The sequence below is a fragment of the Macrotis lagotis genome, chromosome X (genome assembly GCF_037893015.1).
Source record: "Macrotis lagotis isolate mMagLag1 chromosome X, bilby.v1.9.chrom.fasta, whole genome shotgun sequence".
NCBI classification, from domain to species: Eukaryota; Metazoa; Chordata; class Mammalia; order Peramelemorphia; family Peramelidae; genus Macrotis; species Macrotis lagotis.
This window is the reverse complement of record NC_133666.1, coordinates 461,782,233-461,804,465: the sequence shown is the minus strand read 5'-3', so window position 1 is coordinate 461,804,465 and position 22,233 is coordinate 461,782,233. Positions and strand designations below refer to the sequence as shown.

The following is a 22,233-nucleotide window of genomic DNA, read 5'->3' as shown; positions in this document are numbered from 1 at the left end:
AAACTAAATAATCACTTGTCAAGGATTCATTCTTTGTAGGAAGATTCAAATAGAGAACTTCTGAGATACTCAAACACTGGAGAGCTTCCTGAAAAATACTATATTATTTGTTTCTGGGTGTCTCTAGAGTCAACTTTCCTTTTCTAGTTATGATTATTTAGTACACTTTCATCCATCATTCACATCTTTTCATAGCACCTATATGGTAGATGATATTTTCTTAAAGGATATATGACAGTTAAAATCTGCAATTTTATTAGGCATTCAACTTCCAACATAAAATTTAATGACCAAGCAGATGAGTAAAGAGATAATTTTGTTAGAATAAAGCACATAGGCACTCACATCCTAATTGCACAGCTTACTGTACAACATAAGTAATTCAAACAAACCAGCTGCTCGGAGTAGAGCCAAGGAAGCCTCTCTGACAGTGGTTATCAACTGCTTTGTGCTAACAATTATCTATCAATATACACTTGATTTTGATTGAGATTTTCTGAATGCATCATTTGATAGGATACTTGGCACTACCACAGTGTATCTTTACAAAATGCATTATGCTTGTTGATTGGTCAAATTACAGCTGTGTCTTCCCTACTTCAAGAGTGGATCTCAATTTTACAGATGTAGCAAGGAAGGGAGAGACTGAACTTAAGTCTACAATGAGCTGGTACCAAAACTAGAATTATAGCCAAGGAATAAAGTGGAAAATATTTACTGTGGAAACCCTGATATAATTATCATTAAATTACTCATGTGTTGTAATGCTGCATTTGGCACATCCGTTCCACCAACCTCTGACCCACTTATTGCCCTGGAAAATAGCAGTGTGGAGAGACACGAGGGAGCAGAAAATGGAATCAACCATGTAGATTAGAAAAGGATATAAGCAAAACCACCACTACAACAAAGAAAAATCTGTTCAAATATTTACATCATATATATATATATATATATATATATATATATATATATACACACATATTTAAAGTAGGTACAAACAAGTTGTGGTACAGTTGCAAATGGAATAATTAAAGTAAATAAGTATAAATAAAGCAAAGAAATATGGAAAGACAATAATAAAATAATATTAAACAAAGAAAGAAGAACCAAAAGAATGGAATCACATGAACAAAGTTTGTAACAATGAAAACAGAATTATAATTGGAACAGAAACTGAAAAATATCATGGTACTTGAGTTGAAAATAATTTATTTAAATGGGAATAGTTACTAAGTAAATTAATTTATGATAATTTTCATGAATTTATTTTTAAAATTTAAAATTTAAATTTCATTTTAAATTTTAATTTAATTTAATATTTTAAATGTTAAAATTTTTTAAAAGAATTAAATAGTATGAATGAATTGGTCAGAGAAGGAAGTTCTACAAAATAACTAGATATAAACTCATTAGCACCATTTTTCTGGTTAATCAGAGTTCATAGCCTGAGTTATCTTCGATTCCTCACTGTCACCAATTTTGTATAACCAACTAGTTACTAAATCTTGTTTTTCCTACTTCTATAATAACCCTTCCATATAGTTCTCTCTTTCCAATAACATAGTAACACATATTTTACCTGAATAAAATTTCAGTTTCTTGACTCTAAAATCCTTCTTTCAAACAAGAAATATAGAGATTTTTCAAAAGTTCAGAAATCAAATCTAGTGTCTTATTATTTCTAAGATTTAACTTCTCTTTTTGGAATTTGAAACTTTTTATAACCTGGCCCCATCCTATCTTCCCATTGTTTTCTCCTATTGGTCTTCTTCATTCTGTAACTCAGCTATCCTAACATACTTCCTGTTGCTCACCTGTATCCTCCATATATCATCTTAGTACTTTTGCAATGACTGTTATCTTTAACTGAAATGTTCTTCCTCTTTACCTCTTCCATCTGGAACCTTCAATTTGCTTCAAGTCTGTCTTATGCACCACTTTCTATGTTAGGCCTTTATGATTGGTAGTCAATAACTACCATAGTCTTGATTAATTAAAACTGGATTGAATTTACCTCAAAGGAGGAGAGGTTCCTAAGTGATAGGTAGACAAGGGAGAGAGACTGGAAGTGACAATGGGCAACAAAGTGAAAATATTATCAGTACTGGAAAGGGTCACCAGTGGGATACCATATCATTAGGAGGAAGCCAGATGGAGGGAATGGGGAAGGACAAATTTTAATATGAATGCAAGTAACTGATAATTTAAGGTTGCCTTTGATCTATGGAAAGACTCCAGAGTACTGCAGAAGGCCTTGAATCAAAGTCAGATGCCATGGTCAGGCAGTTGGATAAGAGACTGACTTCAGAATGAAGGGAGCTTGACCCAGAGCTTATATAGGAGTACCTAGAAAATCCATCCTACCTTCAGTGCCTTCCATTCCAGCTCATACTAAGGGTTTCATTATGCATAGTGATAATGCCTCAAATAGTCCAAATTTCTGGTTCAAAAAATCTACTCGGTTTCCATGACTGCTTATAATCCACTTCAGCTACACACAGAGATGATCATATCCTTGATATTCCATCACCAAAAGTATTCCATTTCCTTGTTTATGAACACCCAAATTCCTTTATATGTTGAGAACTTTTTATTTTTTCCTTCTTTCCTTTGTCCTTAATATGACCTTCAATCACTTTACTCAGTAGTTCTTTCTGAGGACATCATCCCACATTTATTGCATTCTTTCTCCTCTTTCAAGAATATTATTTTCCTACTAGCTTCCTTGTTTTGAAATTTAACTTACTCAGCTACATGAATTTTAGACCTCTTTTACTTCTCTACCATACCCCCCCCCAATACTTCACTACTGGATAGCTCATGACACTTCAATATCCAATTAGCCCCAATACTTTTATCTCATCAACACCCTCTGCTACTCTGATGGGGGGCAATTTGATTTAAGTAGGGGCACAGGACAGTGCACTCATTTTTGACCTGATTTTGCTTATTCTGGACTTCTTTGACTCTCTGACTACACATATTTGGTCTTATTTGACTTCCCCATCATTCCCCAGTACCATCTATTTTCTCCTCTACTATATTCTACTTCTGTATTTTTTTACCTTATTTTTGTATTCTTTCCTCTTTTATTTTGTAAATTCCTTAATTTTCATATTTGCATCCCTGCATTAAACACAGCCCTTAGTACAAAATAGGTACTTAATTAATGTTTATTGACTAACAGATCTCTTGTTTAGTGAGAGTCCCTTGTCCCCGTATCACATTCTTATTATGACTTGACATACTTGGATTACTCTGAGCCTTCTTCACAGCTATTATTCAAAATCTTTTATCCCTCCATAAGCATCACATAGTATTCTCCAGCTTCTCAGCTGAAGATGATTTTGCCTCATACTTCACCAAAATAAATGAGATAATTGACAAAACATTCTTTCTTCCCTCTTCTTTATCTCACTTCACTAAACTAATTTTCTTTTCTCAATGGTCTAATGTACTCTTGATCCCATTCAATCAAATAGGAAGCCATCTCTTATTCTCTCAACTCTCTTACTAATCTTCAAATTCTTCCTGTCAAGTTACTACTTCCTGCTGCTCAGAAACATTTCTCATTCTTAAAACTCCTTTACCTGATACTATTATCTCCTCTACTTTTCATCCTATGTTTTTCCTCTTATATCACTAAACTTCTTGAAAAGGGCTCTAAAATTGATGCTTCCATTTTCTTCTTTTTCTCTTCTAAATTCTCTGTATTTTGACTTCCCACTTCATCTTTCCACTGCAAATACTCTCCACTCTTTCAGGCATGGGGATCAGTCACTAGAGACAGGAGATGGTGTTCAATGAATATTCAGATGACTGGTATTACTGTAGTAGAGAATGGGTGAAAAGGTGAAAAATCTAAGAAGCTATGAAGGAACCATGTTCTGAAGGACTTCTAAATTCAAATAGAGGAATTTATAGTTGATATTAAAGGCATCAGGGAACCACTGAAGTTTATTGAGTAGGATAACAATGGAGAAAATGTGTTTTAGAAAGAGAGAGAGCGAGAGAAAGGAGAGAAGGTTAGCTCTCCCCTTGATAAGGATGGAAGAGGTCCTAGTGACATTTGCAAAATATATACAATTAAGGCCTTGCAACCTACTCTGTGGCATCGAGTCATGTTTTTGAAATAAAGAGTTAATAACTATAACTTTGAATGTGAATGGGTGAACTCTCCCATAAAGCATAAGCGATTAGCAAAGTGGATTAAAAAACAGAATCCTATAATAAGCTGCTTACAAGAAACTCATTTGAAGCAGAGAGATACATATAGAGACAAGGTAAAAGGTTGGAGCAAAATACATTTTGCTTCAACTGAAGGGATAAAAGCAGGGGTAGCAATCCTTATCTCAGACAAAGCAGCTGCAAAAATAGATCTTGTTGAAAGAGCTAAGGAAGGAAACTATATCCTCCTAAAAGGTACCATAGACAATGAAGCAATTTCAATACTAAATATGTATTCACAAAGTAGTACAACAGTATCCAAATACTTAGAGAAGAAGTTGAATGAATTGCAGGAAGACAGACAGCAAAACTCTACTGGTGGGAAACCTCAACCTCCCACTCTTAGATTTAGATATATCTAGCCAGAAAATAAGCAAGAAGGAAGTTAAGGAGGTAAGTAGATTGTTAGAAAACCTAGGCATGATAGACCTTTGGAGAAAAATGAATGGGGCTATAAAGGAATATACTTTTTCCCTGCAGTATATGGCACTCATACAAAAATTGACCATGTACTAGAGCATAAAAACCCTAATAAGCAAATGCAGAAAGGCAGAAATAATGAAAACATCCTTCTCAGATCATGATGCAATAAAAACCACATGCAATAATGGGCCAGGGACAGATAGACCTAAAACTATTTGGAAACTAAATAACCTCATTTTAAAGAACAAATGGATCAAACAGCAAATTATAGAAAGAAGTAATTATTTCATCCTAGATGATGACAATAATAGAACAACATATCAAAATTTATGGGATGCAGCTAAGGCAGTTGTCAGGGGATATATTGTATCTTTAAATGTTGCATGAATAAATTAGAGAAAGAGGAAATCAACACAACTAAAAAATTAGAGAAAGAAAAAATTAAAACCAGCAATTAAATACTAAATTAGAAATTCTAAATATTAAAGGAGAAAGTAAGAAAATTGAAAGTAAGAAAACTATTGAACTAATAAATAAAACTAAGAATTGGTTTTATGAAAAAAACAATAAAATTGATAAACCTCTGGATAATTTGATTTAAAAAAAGAGAAGAAAATCAAATTGCTAGTATTATATATGAAAAAAGTGAACTCAATACCAATGAGGAAGAAATTAAAGTAATAATTTGGAATTATTTTGCTCAACTGTATGCCAATAAATTTGATAATCTAAGTGAAATGGATGAATAGTACAAAAATATAATTGTACAAGTTAAATGTAGAAGAAATTAAATACCTAAATAACCCTTTCTCAGAAAAAGAAATTCAACAAGCTATGATTGAACTCCCTAAGAAAAAAAATCTCCGGGGTCAGATGGATTCACAAGTGAATTCTATCAAACATTTAAGGAACAATTGGTTCCACTTCTATATAAACTGTTGGAAAGATAGGTGAAGATGGAACTCTGCCTAACTCTTTCTATGAGTTGTGACCTTTTCAAAATATATACCAATATGGTGCTGATACTTAAACTAGGAAGAGTCAAAACAGAGAAAGAAGGGCAGCTAGGTGGCATAGTGAATAGAGCAACAGCTCTGGAGTCAGGAGTACCTGAGTTCATATCTGGCCTTAGACACTTAATAATTACCAGCTGTGTGTCCTTGGGCAAGCCACTTAACCCCATTGCCTTGCAAAAAAAAAAACAACTAAAAGAAACACAGAAAGAAAATTGTAGACCTATATCCCTGATTAATATAGATAAAAAAATCTTAAATAAAATCTTAGCAAAACGATTACAGCAAGTTATCAATAGGATAATACACTATGACTAAGTAGAATTTATCCCAGGAATGCAGGGATGGTTCAATATTTGGAATATAGTTAATTATATCAATATAATAATATAATTAATTATATCAATAACAAACCTATTAGAAATCATATGTTTATATAGTAGATGCTGAAAAAGCCTTTGACAAAATACAGCACTCATTCCTACTAAAAACATTAGAGAATGTAGGAATAAATGGATTGTTCCTTAGAATAATAGGCAGCATCTATCTGAAACTATCAAAAAGCATTATATGCAATGGGGATAAGCTAGAGGCATTCCCAGTAAGATTGGGATGAATCAAGGATGACCATTATCAATATTGTATTAGAAATGTTAGTTTCAGTAATAAGAGAAGAAAAAGAAAAAGGGATTAGAATTGGGAAGGAAGAGACAAAACTCTCTTTGCAGATGACATGATGGTATACCCAGAGAATCCCAAAAAATCATCTAAAAACTACTAGAAATAATTAGCAACTTTAGCAAAGACAGAGGATATAAAATAAACCCTCATAAACCCTTGACATTTCCATTTATGACTACCAAGATACATCAGAAAAAACCTAGAAAGAGAAATCCCATTCAAAGTAACTTCTGACAGTATAAAATACTTGGGAGTCTACCTAGCTAGGCAGAGTCAGAAACTTTATGAAAACAATTACAAACACTTCTCACACAAATAAAATCAGATTTAAATAACTAGGAAAATATAAACTGCTCATGGAAAGGGTGAGCTAATATAATAAAAATGACAATTCTACCTTAATTAAACTACTTATTTAGTGCCCTACCAAGCAAAATTACAAAAAATTACTTTGAGTTAGAAAAAAATATATAAGTAAATTCAGATAGAGAAATAAAAAGTCAAGAATGTCCAGGGATTTAATGAAAAAAGTGCAAAAGAAGGTGGCTTATCCCTACCAGATCTAAAAATTATATTATAAAGTATCAGTCATTAAAACTGTTTGGTATTGGCTAAGAAATAGAGTGGTGGACCAGTGGAATAGACTAGGTGCAATAGCAGGAATTGATTATAGTAATCTCCTATTTGATAAACCCAAAGAGTCCAGCTATTGGGATAAAAGTTCTCTCTTTGATAAAAACTGTTGGGAAAATTGGAAGTCAGTAAGGCAGAAACTGGGATTAGACCAACACCTCACACACCTAAACCAAGATAAGATCAAAATGGATATAGGATCTAGACATAAAAAACAATATTATACATAAGCTAGGAGATCAAGGAATAGTTTACCTATCATCTATGGAAAGGGAAGCAGTTTATGACCAAGGAAGAGCTGAAGAACACCATTAAAAATAAACTAGACAATTTTGATTACATCAAATTAAAAACCTTTTGCACAGACAAAACTACTGTAACTAAGATCAAAAGAAGTGTAGTAAATTGGGAAACAATTTTTACAACTAGTATTTCTGACAAAGGACTTATTTCTAAAGTATAAAGAGATTTGAGTCAAATTAAAAAAAAAAGACAAACCATTCCCCGATTGACAAATGGTCAAAGGATATGCAAAGGCAATTTACAGACGAAGAAATCAAAAAGATCCATAGTCACATGAAAAATTTCTATAAATCACTGATTATTAGAGAAATGCAAATTAAAGCATCTCTGAGGTACCACCTCACACCTATCAGACTGTCCAATATGACCAGAAAGGACAGTTATGGATGTTGGAAAGGATGTGGGAAATCTGGGACACTAATACATTGTTGGTGGAGCTGTGAACTCATCCAACCTTTCTGCAGAGCAATTTGGAATTAAGCCCAAAGTTCATTAAAAATGTGCATACTTTTTGATCCAGCAATACCACTACTGGGTCTATACTTTTTTTTTTTTTTTTTACCAATTTATAGTCTTTAATGCTGTTTTCAGTTTAACTGTTATTGATGTTTCATTTTTTTTAAATTTATTTTTTTATTCTCATTTTGTACAAATGTTTTTTACATTAATAAAATATTCTTGTTTACAAGTAAACAAAATACCCCTCCTCCCCCATGAATATAGATAGACTTGCTTGGGCGAAAAAGGTAAAGGGGAGAGAAAAAAATTAAAATTAAAAAAAATAATAGTAATAATTGTAGGTATGGCCAGGTGGCACAATGGATGAAGCAATAGCCCTGGAGCCATGAGCACCCGAGTCCATATCCAGCCTTGTAAACCCAACAATCACCCAGCCACGTGACATACAAGCCACCCGATCCCCATTGCCCTGCAAAAACCAAAAAGAGGAAAAAAAAAGACCTAAAATAAAATAAAATAGTAATAATAGTAGGGGTGGCTGAGTGGCAGACAGAGCATTGGCCCTTGAGCCAGTAGCACCTGGGTCCAAATCCGGCCCCAGACACCCAAAGATCACCCGGCTATGTGGCCCCAGGCAGGCCATCCAGCCCCACTTGCCCTGCACCCTCCCCCAAATAAAAATAACAAAAAATGTGCTTGAGTCTTTGTTCCAACATCAACAACTCTGTCATGGGTGGATCTCATTCTTTATGATAAGTCGATCACAAAAGTTATTTCCATATTTTTCCACCATTGCCATTGCTGATCGCAACTCCCTCCTTTCTTATTTCTCCACTACCATGTACTCTATTTTCTCTCTCCTTTCACTCTGACTCTGCTGTAGGGTAGCTGAGTGGTGCAGCAGACAGATTCCTGGTCCTGGGGCCAAGAAGCCGGGAGCCCCCATACCACCCCTTAGGCCCAGAATCCACCTGGCCCTGTGGTCCTGGGCAGGCCTTCCAATCCCAGCCCCTTGCAAGAAGTAAGAAAGAAAATGTGTTATATCTGGCCACTCTCCCCCCATGGTCCATCCTCTCCTCCTTTATTCACATCCCCACCCCTTCTCCCTGCTCCCCCCCCCTCCTTCTTACTCCAGATGTCTATACCCCACTGAGTATATATGCTGTTTCCTCTCCTAGCCATCTCTGATGAGAGCAAAGGTTCCCTCATTCCCCCTTGCCTCCCCACTTCCATATCATTGCAATAGCTCATTGTAATAAAAAAAACTTATTATGTGAAATATCTTAGACTATTCCCCCTCTCCTTTTTCTTTCTCCCATTCCATTTCCCTTTTTTTCTATTGACTCCATTTTTACACCATATTTTATATTTGAATTCAGCTTTCTCCTGTGCTTCAACTATAAAAGCTCTCTCTATCAGCTCTATTAACTGAGAAGGTTCATATGAGTATTATCAGTGTCATTTTTCTATGCAGGAATACATGCAGTTCATCCTCATTAAGTCCCTCATATTTCCCCTCTCCTCCAATCTCCATGCTTCACTTGAGTCCTGTATCTGAAGATCAAACCTTCTGTTCAGCTCTGGCCATTCCAAAAGGAACATTTGAAATTCCCCTGGTTCATTGAAAGTCTATCTTTTTCCCTGGAAGAGGACATTCGCTCTTTTGCCTTCCAGTATTTTATATTCCAAGCCCTACAAGCTTCCAATGTAGCTGCTGCTAAGTCCTGTGTGATCCTGACTGCAGCTCCACGATATTTGAACTGTGTCCTTCTGGCTGCTTGTAATATTTTCTCTTTGACTTGGGAGTTCTGGAACTTGGCTATAATATTCCTAGGGGTTGGTTTTTTGGCATCTCTTTCTCTGGGGGATTGGTGGATTCTCTCCATTTCTATTTTGCCCTCTGCTTCTAGAATATCAGGGCAATTATCCTGTAGTAATTCTTTGAAAATGATGTGAAAGCTCTTTTCCTGATCATGACTTTCAGGTATTCCAATAATTTTTAAATTATCTTTCCTAAGTTTGTTTTCCATATCAGTTGTTTTTTCAATGAGATATTTCACATTTTCTTCTAATTTTTCATTTTTTTGTTTAGAAGTATTGATTCCTGATTTCTATTAAATTCATCAATCTCCCTGAATTCTATTCTTTGTCTGAAGGATTTGTTCTCCTCAGAGAGTTTTCTTCTTTCTTTTTCCATCTGGCCAATTTTGCTTTTTAAAGCATTCTTCTCCTCAATAACTTTTTGAACTGTTTTATCCATTTGACCTAAGCTGGTTTTTAGCATGCTATTTTCTTCAGCATTTTTTTGGATTTCCTTGACTAAGCTGCTGACTTCATTTTCATGTTTTTCCTGCATCTCTCTCCTTTCTTTTCCCAGTTTTTCTTCCAACTCCTTCATTTGATTGTCAAAGTCTTTTTTGAGCTTTTTCATAGCCTGAGCCCAATTTCTGTTTTTCTTGGAGTCTTTAGATGCAGGAGCTTGTGCTTCCTCTTCTTCAGACTGAGTATTTTGATCCTTCTTGGGCTCATTTGCAAAATATTTCTCAATAGTCTTCCTTTTGTTTCCTTGCTTGCTCATTTTCCCAGCCTGGGCCTGGTTTGGGGGTGCTTCCTGAGTTTTTGGGACACTCCCACAAGGGTCTCAGTGTGTGAGGCTCTGTCCTCCCTCCTGTTCTGTGAATGACCATAAGCGCCCCACTCTGCCACGGGGCTGAGTTGGGGGTGGCCCTGCTGGCACCTAGACTGCGATCAGGATCTGAATGTGGTCAGAGCCCCAGAGTCCTGTTCCAGGGGCAGAGGACAGAGCTTGGCAGTCTCTCTCTCTTCACTCCCCTCCCTCAACTCAATGGGCTCATGCCCCAGAGGCTCCTGCCTACTGGCTCCGCCTGCTTCTGTTTCAGGTTCTGGGCTGCAGAAAGACCAAGCTCCTTGCTGTGTGCCCTGAGGGCTGGGCTCCACATGCTCGCTCTGGCAGAGGTCCCCCGCTGTTCCCCCACTTTGTGCCCGGTGCTCCTCGGGGTGCAGCTCAGGAGACTCCCCCACTGCTGTGAGCTGAGACTCCCAGAGCCCTGGGGCTGCCTCCGGGAGGCTGAAGGTCTTTGGCTCTGGCAGGCCACCCCTCCGGCGGCCTGCCCCTCCAACTCGGGGAGCAGAGCCTTTCTGCTCTTTTCCAGCTTACCTTGAGTAGGAGAACTGCCTCACTGGGTCCCTTTGTGGGTTCTGTCTCTCGAAAGTTTAGTCAGAGTCCTAAGCTGATGAATTTTATCAGAGAGCTCCTAAGATTCGATCCCTTCTTGTTGCCATCTTGGCTCTGCCCCCCCCCCACCCGGGTCTATACTTTGAAGAGATCATGAAAAAGGGTAAAAACATCACTTATACAAAAATATTCACAGCAGCTCTGTTTGTGGTGTCAAAGAATTAGAAATTGAGTGAATGTCCATCAATTGGGGAATGGCTGAACAAGTTGTGGTATATGTATGTTATGGAACACTATTGTTCTATTAGAAACTAGGAGGAGTGGGAATTCAGAGAACACTGGAACGATATGCATGAACTGATGCTGAGCAGGATGAGCAGAACCAGAGGAACATTGGGTTGATGATGAATTTTAATGGACTTGCTCATTTCATCAGTGAAACAATAAGGGACAATTTTGTGGTATGGAGAATATGGAGAATGTCCTCTGTATACAGAGAAAGAATTGTGGAGTTTGAACAAAAAACAAAGACTATTACCTTTACTTTTAAAAATTTATCTTATTATATAATTTTGCTATCCCTTATATTTTATTTTTTCCCTTAAGGATATAATTTGTCTTTCAATTCATTAACTTAGATAAATGTATAACATGGAAACAATGTGAAGACTAACAGACTGCCTTCTGTGGGGTGTGGGGGAAGGGAAGCGAGATTACTGGAAAAATTGCAAAATTCAAAAATAAATAAATAAAAATTTAAAACAAAATATTATCTTGGTAATAAGAACTAGTGTCAAGAGAACTTTAGTGTAGAAAGATCAACAAGAAGGTTATAATAATAGACTAAGAGTAAGGTCATGAGAGCCCACAGGTGGATGATAGGGAAAGTTATATAAATGGAAAAAAGTGAATGTATAGCAAAGAAGTTATGAAAATAGGAATGACAAGACGTGGCAGTAGACTAGAAATCAAGGATGACTGAGATAGAGGCATTGATGAATCGATTGGGTTTACGAACCCAGGGACTCAGAAGATTGATGACACCCTCAATAGTAATCCAGGAGTTTTCAAGGAGAGATGACTTGGAAGACAAAGATAATACCAAGGCTTCATGTAATTAGTATATTTAAATAATAAAGGAAATGAAATTACTGCCAGAATGAAACTATCCTCTTATAATTATGGCACTGAAAGCTACTCCTTTATCATAAGGAAAATGTAAGAAGGAGACACAGACTATGAATGTGATGAGGCGATGAGAGATCCCTAGGTATCTACATTTTGTGAGTTTGTACATGTGTATATATGTGTGTCGATGTATTCTTGAAGTACATCGACATCTTTAGGAAGTAAGACAGGGGAATAGATAGTATGTGGATAGAGTGCTGACCCTGGGATCAGGAGCACCTAAGTTCAAATCCAGGTACAGACATTTACTAGCTGTGAGACCTGTTTTAGAAGAAAATGGAAAATCATTCCAGTATCTTTGCCAAGAAAAACCAAAATGGGGTCACAAAGAGTCAGAATAATCAACTAAACAGCAACAAAATATTCTCCCTCCCAACACAGATTGTTTCATGTGTATATGCCTGAGTTTATATATTTCTCTGAGATCTTCTCTAGAGTTTTGCCACAGTAAGGGAAAGCAACATTAACAATTGTCTGTGATACTATGCTAGATTTAACAGAAGATTGTTACCTATTAGAACTATCTGAGACTCTTTTTGCCAATGAAGAAAACTTGAAAAAGTTAGGAGCTCTTTTTTAACTGAGATAAAATTACTGAGATGTAATCATCCCAGAGAGGAAACATGTCTTGGGATATCATGAGCTTCAAAAGTTGCTGAAAGTAGAGAATCACTTCCTCATTATGTAGCCTGAGTGACCTTGGAGGTGAGGTACACCTGAGGAATGGAAAAAAAGTGATGGAAGTCTAAAAAAATAACAATGTGATGGAAGTCAAGGAAAGAATTGTTTTGAGCTCTTCCACTATCTGTATAAATAGATGTTATTTTAATTGGAGGAAGCTCAGTTTCTTTATCTATGAAACATCATAAGTGCTGACAACTAAGGTCTGTCCTTCATATATTGGTTCCTTGGAATTGAAACCTCAGGCTCAAGATGTTCTGTGGGTCCATATTCACTCAAATAGCCCCCACCATATATTTGTTTTTCTATAATTAATCATATAATATAACTAGTTCAAGGTTTTTAATGAAGTAGCATAATAATAAAAGTTACAGAATAGTGTTAATTTCTCCATAAAACTGGAGACACTTTCACATAAACTGTGGCAAGAATCCATACATAAGAGCAAACCATAAAGGGGAAAATATGAACTGTAACAAACAACTCTATAAAGGCTTGATGCTTCTGATTGTTATTAGGCCACTGATATCTTCTGGAGCTATCACAAGTTGTTCCTGATGGACTTTTTTTCATGCTTGATATAGATTCTCCATTGAAGGTACTGTTCTGCGGATCCTGTAACCGAAAGTAATTGCTGCACTTGTAATCTCATCTGGACTGTGGTCCATTCAATCTTAAATGAAATTGTGGTGGTTTTGCATCTATTCTCCACTGGGCATTGTGTTCAGACATTAAGATGTATTTATCATTATCTTTATGCCTATTGAATTATAATTCTTCAGAAATACCTGACAACCATCCTAGGTCCAGTCAACTAGAGTATATATATATATATGTAGAGAGAGAGAGAGAGATACATCTCGATATAGTAAACCATGTATAGTACACCATATATGTGTGTATGTGTGTGTATACATATGCATTTGTACATACAATGCCCATACATGCATTTACCACCAATGTACATGATATATATATGTGTATTATGTCTATACATACAGATATAAACACACACATACACTACACCTGCACATTTTTTGTGTATTTGTATGCATGTATGATATGTATGATAAACCTCTCATTACTAAAAGAAAATGTAATTCTTTACAACGAATGATTCTGACAAAGGACTCATTTCTAAAATAAACAGAGAACTGAGTCATATTTTTAAAATAAAAAGCCATTCCCCAATTGACAAATGGTCAAAGGATATGCAAAGGCAATTTACAGATGAGGAGATCAAAGTAATCCATAGCCATATGAAAAAATGCTCTAAATCATTAATTATTAGAGAAATTCAAATTAAAGCTTCCCTGAGGTACCACCTCACACCTCTCAGATTGGCCAGTATGACCAGGAAGGATAATGATCATTGTTGGAAGGGATGTGGGAAATCTGGGACACTATTACACTGTTGGTGGAGCTGTGAACTCCTCCAACCCTTCTGGAGAGCTATTTGGAACTAAGCCCAAAGGGCAACAGGAATGTGCATACCCTTTGACCCAGCAATACCACTACTGGGTCTATACCCTCAAGAGATGAGGAAAAAGGGTAAAAACATTAGTTGTACAAAAATATTTATAGCAGCCCTGTTTGTGGTGGCAAAGAATTGGAAATCTAGTAAATGTCCTTCAATTGGGGAATGGCTTAGCAAAATGTGGTATATGTATGTCATGGAACACTATTTTTCTATTAGAAACCAGGAGGGATGGGATTTCAGGGAAACCTGGAGGGATTTGCATGAACTGATGCTGAGTGAGATGAGCAGAACCAGAAAAACACTGTACACCCTAACAGCAACATGGGAGTGATATTCAAGCTTGAAGGACTTGCTCATTCCATCAGTGCAACAATCGGGAGCAATTTTAGGCTGTCTGCAAAGGAGAGTACCATCTGTATCCAGATAAGGAGCTGTGGAGTTTGAACAAAGTACAAGGACCATTCCCTTTAATTTAAGAAAAAAAAACCAGATAGCTTATTGTCTGATCTTGTTACCTCTTAGACTTCTCTTTAAGGATATGATTTCTCTTTCATCACACCCAATTTGGATCAAGGTACAACATGGAAACAAAGTAAAGACTAACAGTGCATTCTGTGGGGGGGGGGAGGGGGGAGGGAAGCAAGATCGGGGGAAAAATGTAAAACTCAAATAATATCTGTAGTAAAAAATAAATTTAAATTAAAAAAAGAAAATGTAATTCTTAGGTCATAGTTTCTAAATCCAACTAACAAAAACCAGGCATTTTAAGTCAGGTAAAGATTAAGAAATTTCTTTTGATCTCCATGTATGGGAAGATGATCATAGTCTTATCTCTGACAACAGCCTAAATCAAGACTAGAAAATCCCATGCCCATTAGGGAATCTGAAGGCAGTCAGGTGGTCATAGTAAAAAGAGTGCTAGGTCAGAAATTAGGAAAACTCAACTTCCTGAGTTGAAATTTGGCTTCAGAAAATTGCTAGTTGCTTGACCCTGGGAAAGTCACTGATTACTTCTTGCTTCAATTTCCATATCTCTAAAATTAACGGGAGAAGGAAGTGACAAACTACTCCAGTACCTCAGAAAACCCCAAATGAGTCAGGAAGATTCAAACATGACTGAAATGACTAAACAACAAAACTAATCAGTTTGAACCAGGACAAACAGTAATCTCAAAAGACTTGATTATTGTTCACATTACAATCTATATTCCTGCTTTTATTAATCTTATCTACCACTTCACTGCCTTTATTATGTGCATCTGCTAGCAAGAAAACCCCACTGTTTTATGTCTATTTAATTTTATTGTATTTTTTCACTTTATTTTATTTTCTCTCAGTTAAATATAAAAATAAGTTTTAACATCCATTTCCACCCCCACTCATTTGACATTGGGTAAAATTTTTAGTCATGTAAAACATTACCATAATAGTCATTTCATAAGAGTAAACATAACTCCTCCCTCTAAAAAAAAGGAGAAACTTCAGGAAAAATAAAGTTAAAAAATGTTTCAATCTGTATTCAGATACTTTCAGCTCTGTCTTTGGGGATGGATAGTATTTTTTATCAAAAATCCTTCAGAGTTGTGTTGGGTCACAGCACTGCTGAGAAAAGGATCATCATAAAGGATCACAAAAAGGATCATGAAAGGATCTGATCCTAAAGATGTTATGAAAATAGGAATGACAAGACTTGGCAATAGACTAGAAATCAAGGATGACTGAGATAGAGGCATTGATGAATCGATTGGGTTTACAAAACCAGGGACTCAGAAGATTGATGACACCCTCAATAGTAGTCCAGGAGTTTTCAAGGAGACATGACTTGGAAGACAAAGATAATACCAAGGCTTCATGTAATTAGTAATTTAAATAATAAAGGAAATGTAATTACTGCCAGAGTGAAACTATCCTCTTATAATTATGGCACTGCAAATCTGTTCATGTAAGTCTTTTCAGGTTATACTGAGAGCATCCTGCTCATTGTTTCTTTCTTTTTTTTTTTAAAGCTTTTGCAAGGCAATGGGGTTAAGTGGGCCACACAGCTAGGTAATTATTAAGTATCTGAGGCTGGATTTGAACTCAGGTCCTCCAGATTCCATGGCTGGTGCTCTATCCACTGTGCAACCTAGCTGCCCCCTGCTCATCATTTCTTATAGCAAAATAGAATTACATCATAATCTCATATCACAATTTGTTCAGCTATGCCTCAACTGATGGATATCCCCTCAATCTCTATTTTCTTGCCACCAAAAAGGAATTGCTAGGAATATCCTGATACATATAGTTCTTTTCCTTCCTGTTTTTTATCTTTTTTGGTATATAAATCTGGTAGTGGCATTGTTAGATGAAAGGATAGACATGATTTTGTAGCTGTTTGAGCATAGTTTTCTTTTTTTAGTTTTTGCAAGGCAATGGGGTTAAAGTGGCTGGCCCAAGACCACACAGCTAGGTAATTATTAAGGGCCTGAGGTCAAATTTGAACTCAGGTACTCCAAACTCCAGGGCCGGTGCTCTATCCACTGTGCCACCTAGCCACCTCCTTGAGCATAATTTCAATTTACTCTACAGAATTGTTGAATCATTTCACAGCTCTTCCAATAGTGCATGAATGTCTCATTTACTCTACATCCCTTCTAGCATTGTCATTTTCTTTTCTTTCTGTCAGTCAATACATTAAGTATAGGGTAGTACCTCAGAATTGTTTCTCCACTCAGCGAGTTAGGATATTTTAAAAATTCTTTTTTAAAAATATGATAATCTCACCCTTTACTAAGATAAGATCCAAATGGATACAGAATTATGTAAAAAACAATACTATAAGCAAATTAGAAGATCAAGGACTGGTTTACCTATAAAATCTATGGAAAGGGGAGCAGTTTATGACTAAGGAAGAGATGGAGAACATCACCAAAAACAAACTAGATAATTTTGATTACATTAAATTAAAAAAGCTTTTGCAAAGATAAAACCACTTGGAACCAAGATCAAAAGAAATGTAGTAAATTGGGAAACAATCTTTACAACCAATGATTCTGACAAAGGACTCATTTATAAAATATACAGAGAACTGAGTCATATTTTTTTAAAAAAAAGCCATTCCCAAATTGCCAAATGGTCAAAGGATATGCAAAGGCAATTTACAGATGAGGACATCAAAGCAATCCATAGTCATATGAAAAATTGCTCTAAATCATTAATTATTAGAGAAATGCAAATTAAAGCTTCTCTGAGATACCATCTCACACCTCTCAGACTGGCCAATGTGACGAGAGAAAGGATAATGATCATTGTTGGAAGGGTTGTGGGAAATCTGGAACACTATTGGTGGAGCTGTGAACTCACCCAACTTTCTGGAGAGAAATTGGAATTACACCCCAAGGACAATAAAAATGAGCATACACTTTGATCCAGCAATACCACTACTGGGTCTATACCCTGAAGAGATGATGAAAAAGGGTAAAAACATTAATTGTACAAAAATATTCATAGCAAAAATCTTTAATAAAAGAAAAATATGATAATCTCATTTGAAAACTATTCATACCTTTTGATCATTAACAATTGGGAAATGATTTTTATTTTTTATAAATTAACTTACTTCTCTATGTTTGAGAAATGAGGTCTTTAACAGAGAAACTTTGTTGCAATATTTTTTCACCACAGTTACTACGGCTATTTCCCTCATCCTATTCCTCACCCCCATTCATTCTATTCTCTCTCTGCTTTCATTCTCAAAAATATTTTGTTTCTGAATGTACCCTCCCATGATTTTCTTTCCCTTCTATCATTGTCCCCTCTCTTTCTCCTATCCCCTCCTCCTACTTTCCCTGTATGGTAAGATAGATTTCTATACCCAATTGGGTATGTTTGTTATTCTCCTTTTGAGGTATTTTCTATGAGAGTAAGGCTTACCCACTCCCCATCAACTTCTCCCTCTCCCACTCAGTCAAAACCTTTTTCTTACCTCTTTTCATGTGAAATAACTTTCTCCATTCTAACACCCCTGTTCCTTTCTTCTAGTACATTCCTTTCACCCTTAGCATCATTTTAAAAATATATTAACCCTTCAAACTTGAGCTCCTTCTAACTGCCTTAATTCATTAGAAAGTTTATCTGAGTTATCATCCCAAGCAAGAATATAAGCACTTAAGCATCAGTAAGTTCCTTATGATTTGCCTTTCCTTTTTACTTTTTTAAGCTTCATTCGAATCTCATATTTGAAGATTAAATTTTCTTTTTTAAAATTTATTTAAAGCAATGGAGTTAAGTGACTTGCCTAAGGTCACACAGCTAGGCAATTATTAAGTGTCTGAGACTATAGTTGAACTCAGGTCCTCCTGACTCCAAGAGTCATGCCTTATAGCTATGCTACCTAGCTGCCCCTAAGATCAAATTTTCTTTCCAGCTCTGCTCTTTTCATTAGGGAAATTTGGGGGTGTTCTATTTCCTTAAAAATCCATTTTCCCTGAAAGAGTATGTTCAATTTTTTTCTAGTTAGTTCATTCTTGGTTGTAATACAAGCTCATTTGTTTTCTGAAATATTATTTCAAGCCCTATGATCGCTTGCTGTAGAAGCTGCTAAATGTTGTGTTATCCCAGCTGTAACTCCTTGATAATTGAATTGTTTCTTTTTTTGAGGCTGTTTGTCATAATTTTTTCCTTGATCTGGGTTTTCTGAAATTTGGCTTTAATATTCCTGGCAATTTTCATTTTGATATCTCTTTCAGGAAGTGATTGGTGGATTCTTTCAATCTCTATTTTACCCTTTGCTTCTAAAAAAACAGTGCTGTTTTCCTTAATAATTTCTGGAAAGATGTTGTCTAGGTTCTTTTCTTAAATTAGTTTTCAGGTAGTCCAATAATTTTTAAATGTTCTCTTCTTGATCTACTTTTCATTTTAGTTGTTTTTCCAGTGAGAAATTTAAATTTTCTTCTAGTTTTTCACTCTTTGGGTTTTGTTTTATTGTTTCAGCAATTTCTCTTTCCTCCATTCTATATTTTAAGGAATTCTCTTCAGTGAGCTTTCATATCTCCTTTTCTATTTGTCCAGTTTTGCTTTTTATAGTATTATTCTCCTAATTTGCTTTTTAGGACCTCTTCTTTTTCCATTTGACCCAGTCTGATTTTTAAAATGTTATTTTCTTTAGTATTTATTTGTTTCCTTCTCTAAGTTGCTGTCATAATTTTCCCACATCACTTTGAGTTGTCTTCCTAATTTTTCCTTTGCTTCCTTTACTTCCTTTTCAAAATTCTTTTTGAATCTAGGTTTAGAGTTAAGGAATCTTAATTTCTAGTCTGAGTTCTTTTAATGGATCATACTATTTCATGACCTATAACTTTTTGGAGGCTTTGAAGAGAGAAACTTTGACTTTGTTTTCTTCATCTGAGTGGATATTTTGTTCTTCTGTTGTTTGCTCATTTCCCCAGTCTATGACTTGATTTTAACTCTTTCTTAAAATAGGGCTCTGCTTCTAGGTTGACGGAAACACTATCCCACAATTTTAGGGACTTTTTTTGTAGCTGTGTTCAGAGAAACTTCTAGGGATCTGCAAATTTTCAATTTTTCCAGGGTTCCTGCTCTACTGAAGCAATAAGCTCTATTATGGTTTTTGTTCTTTTCCTGGTTCTAGGACTCAAGAACTGTGACCCAGATCTGAATATGGGCAAAGCAACAGGATTCTGCCCAAGTGATAGCAAAGAGACTCCCGTAATTTGCCTCCAGTCCCCTTACTGGCAGTGGACTGAGAACTCTGGAAGCAACTGCCTCTGCTGATTCAGTTTCTCCTGAGGTCTGCTCCTGATCTATTGGGGTCTGATAGGCACTGCTGAGGGAGTGCTCTACTCTCACCCTGGTGTGCTGGACTTTATTTACTGACTTTCTAAGTTGTCCTTGGTAATCTGAGTTGAGTGATCTAGAAACTGCCAACATTGCCACTGACCCAGTCACCCTGCTGTCTTTTCCTAGATTGCTGGGGATAGTTCCCTCTGGCATGGTCCATGCTGCTTTTTGCTCCTCTCTGGTACAACAAACCCTTCCTGCAAATCTCCCAAATTGTTTTGGGCTGGAAAATTGTTTTACTTAGTCTTTTATGTGTTCTGCAAGTCAAGAATTTGATTATTTAAAGGTATTTGGATGGATTTGGGGAAGAGCTCAGGTGAGTCCCTGCCTTTACTGTGTCTTCTTGGCTCCCCCCATCTCTTTCATTTTAAATGGAGAAAAGTTTATTTCCCTTCACATACATAACTTTAAATTTAAAATGTGTTTTATATGTAATCTCATTCAATCTTCTCAACAGTTCTGCACAGTATGCACCACTTTACAACTAATGAAAATAAGCTTCTGGGAGACTAAAAAATGACCTTTTTTGTTCACATATCTAGAAAGTCTGTGATGCAGACTCCAAACTCATACATTCCTGACACTGTGCTTCTCTTAAAATTAGGTAAAAGGGTTAGAACTAGATGATTTCTCAGATTATTGCTTTTCTATTCTGACGTGTTGGAATTCTGAGGTATTTAGGTGGCCTGGTGAATAGAGCACTAGATGTAGAGACAGAAAAACTCAGGTTCAAATCATGCCTCAAATATTTACCCTCATCATGACTTTGGACAAGTCACTTATCCACAATATCTTCTGTAAAATGGAGATGATAATAAAAGCATCTATGTCACAGAGCTGTTCTGAGGCCCAAATGAGATAATGTGTGTCAAGTTTTTTTCAAACTTTAAAGCACTAAATAGATGTTCATTATTATCTATGATACAATATCACTGGCAGAATTTAGTAATTAATTTCTACATAGCATATAGGATTTTCCAGGAGACCTAATTAAGTAAACCCTTCCAAGTTCTTCTCTTTATTGTGGCCTAGGATTCTTTAATAAATGCTAGTTTATTAATAGTTATTGAAGATCAGTAACAATGTTTGAGACAGTGGAAGGCACAGTAGAGGGATTTGCATATGAGATATAAAAGTACCTTAAGAGATGTTGGAGTACTAGATATTTGGGAAAACAAGTCTTTGTTGTTTGTCCTTTGTCTCAAAGAAGGCTAATAGCACCACAAGAATGATGTCTTGACTTTCTAGTGAATTGGACTTAAGTCATCATTTAAGTAAAAGTCATCAGCCATTGGATTCTAGTGGCATGACAAAACATAAGACTTCTAATGATGGCCCAGGATTCACTGGGTGACATTGGTCTTTCTAAATTAAGGTCTTTGGGAATACAATTATACTTTTTTCTAGACCAATATACCTAAATTGTAGTAACTTTCCCTTTTCTTCATGAAATGTACATAGAAACCTAAATACATAAAAATATTAAATACACAAAATGTACAGTCAGACAAAATCAGACAGAAGCATAGCTTTAAGGACATACCCTTCCACATGAACAGAGCATGAAGTATTTTTGGCAGTCAGAATGCTAATGAGTCTACTGACTTTTAAAAAGTGATTCATAAATAAACAAGCAGAAAATAATAGAGAGTTAGTAGCTTTAGCTGATGAAATCCAGCCAACTGTGTTGTATCACCATAGCAACCATACATCCTAAATCTGTACTGGAAATAGCTGGATTTTCTTGGATATGAAACGTCAAATCTTTTTTTAAACCATAAAATTAGTAAAATTGGAATATGTTCTTACTCCAATAGAGAAAGGAAAGATTCTATATATTTTATTAATGTAAACCCTTAAATTAATAGTTATTTTGTGATTTTTTTGTCTATGTAATTAGTTCAGTACTGAGATAACCAATAAGAATTGGTATGATAACATCTATGAAGATTTATGTAAAGAAATTACATTTTTAATAGAAAAAACTTAGTTATTTGTTGAGATGAATGCTTTAATTACAAACCTATGTACTGTTTCCCTAGATGCATTTATTAAAATCTAAGTACAATTAAAAACAACATTTCAGTTCAGTATTGGAGGACAGAAAT

At 35.7% G+C, this 22,233-nt stretch overlaps 1 non-coding gene across 1 annotated transcript; it reads left to right on the top strand.

Moving 5' to 3' along the window:
* The first annotated feature begins 4,007 nt into the window (after nt 1–4,007).
* Nucleotides 4,008–4,134, top strand: LOC141503847 (U6atac minor spliceosomal RNA). The gene has a single exon (XR_012473146.1). It is a non-coding gene; the product is annotated as a U6atac minor spliceosomal RNA (small nuclear RNA).
* Nucleotides 4,135–22,233: the final 18,099 nt, after the last annotated feature.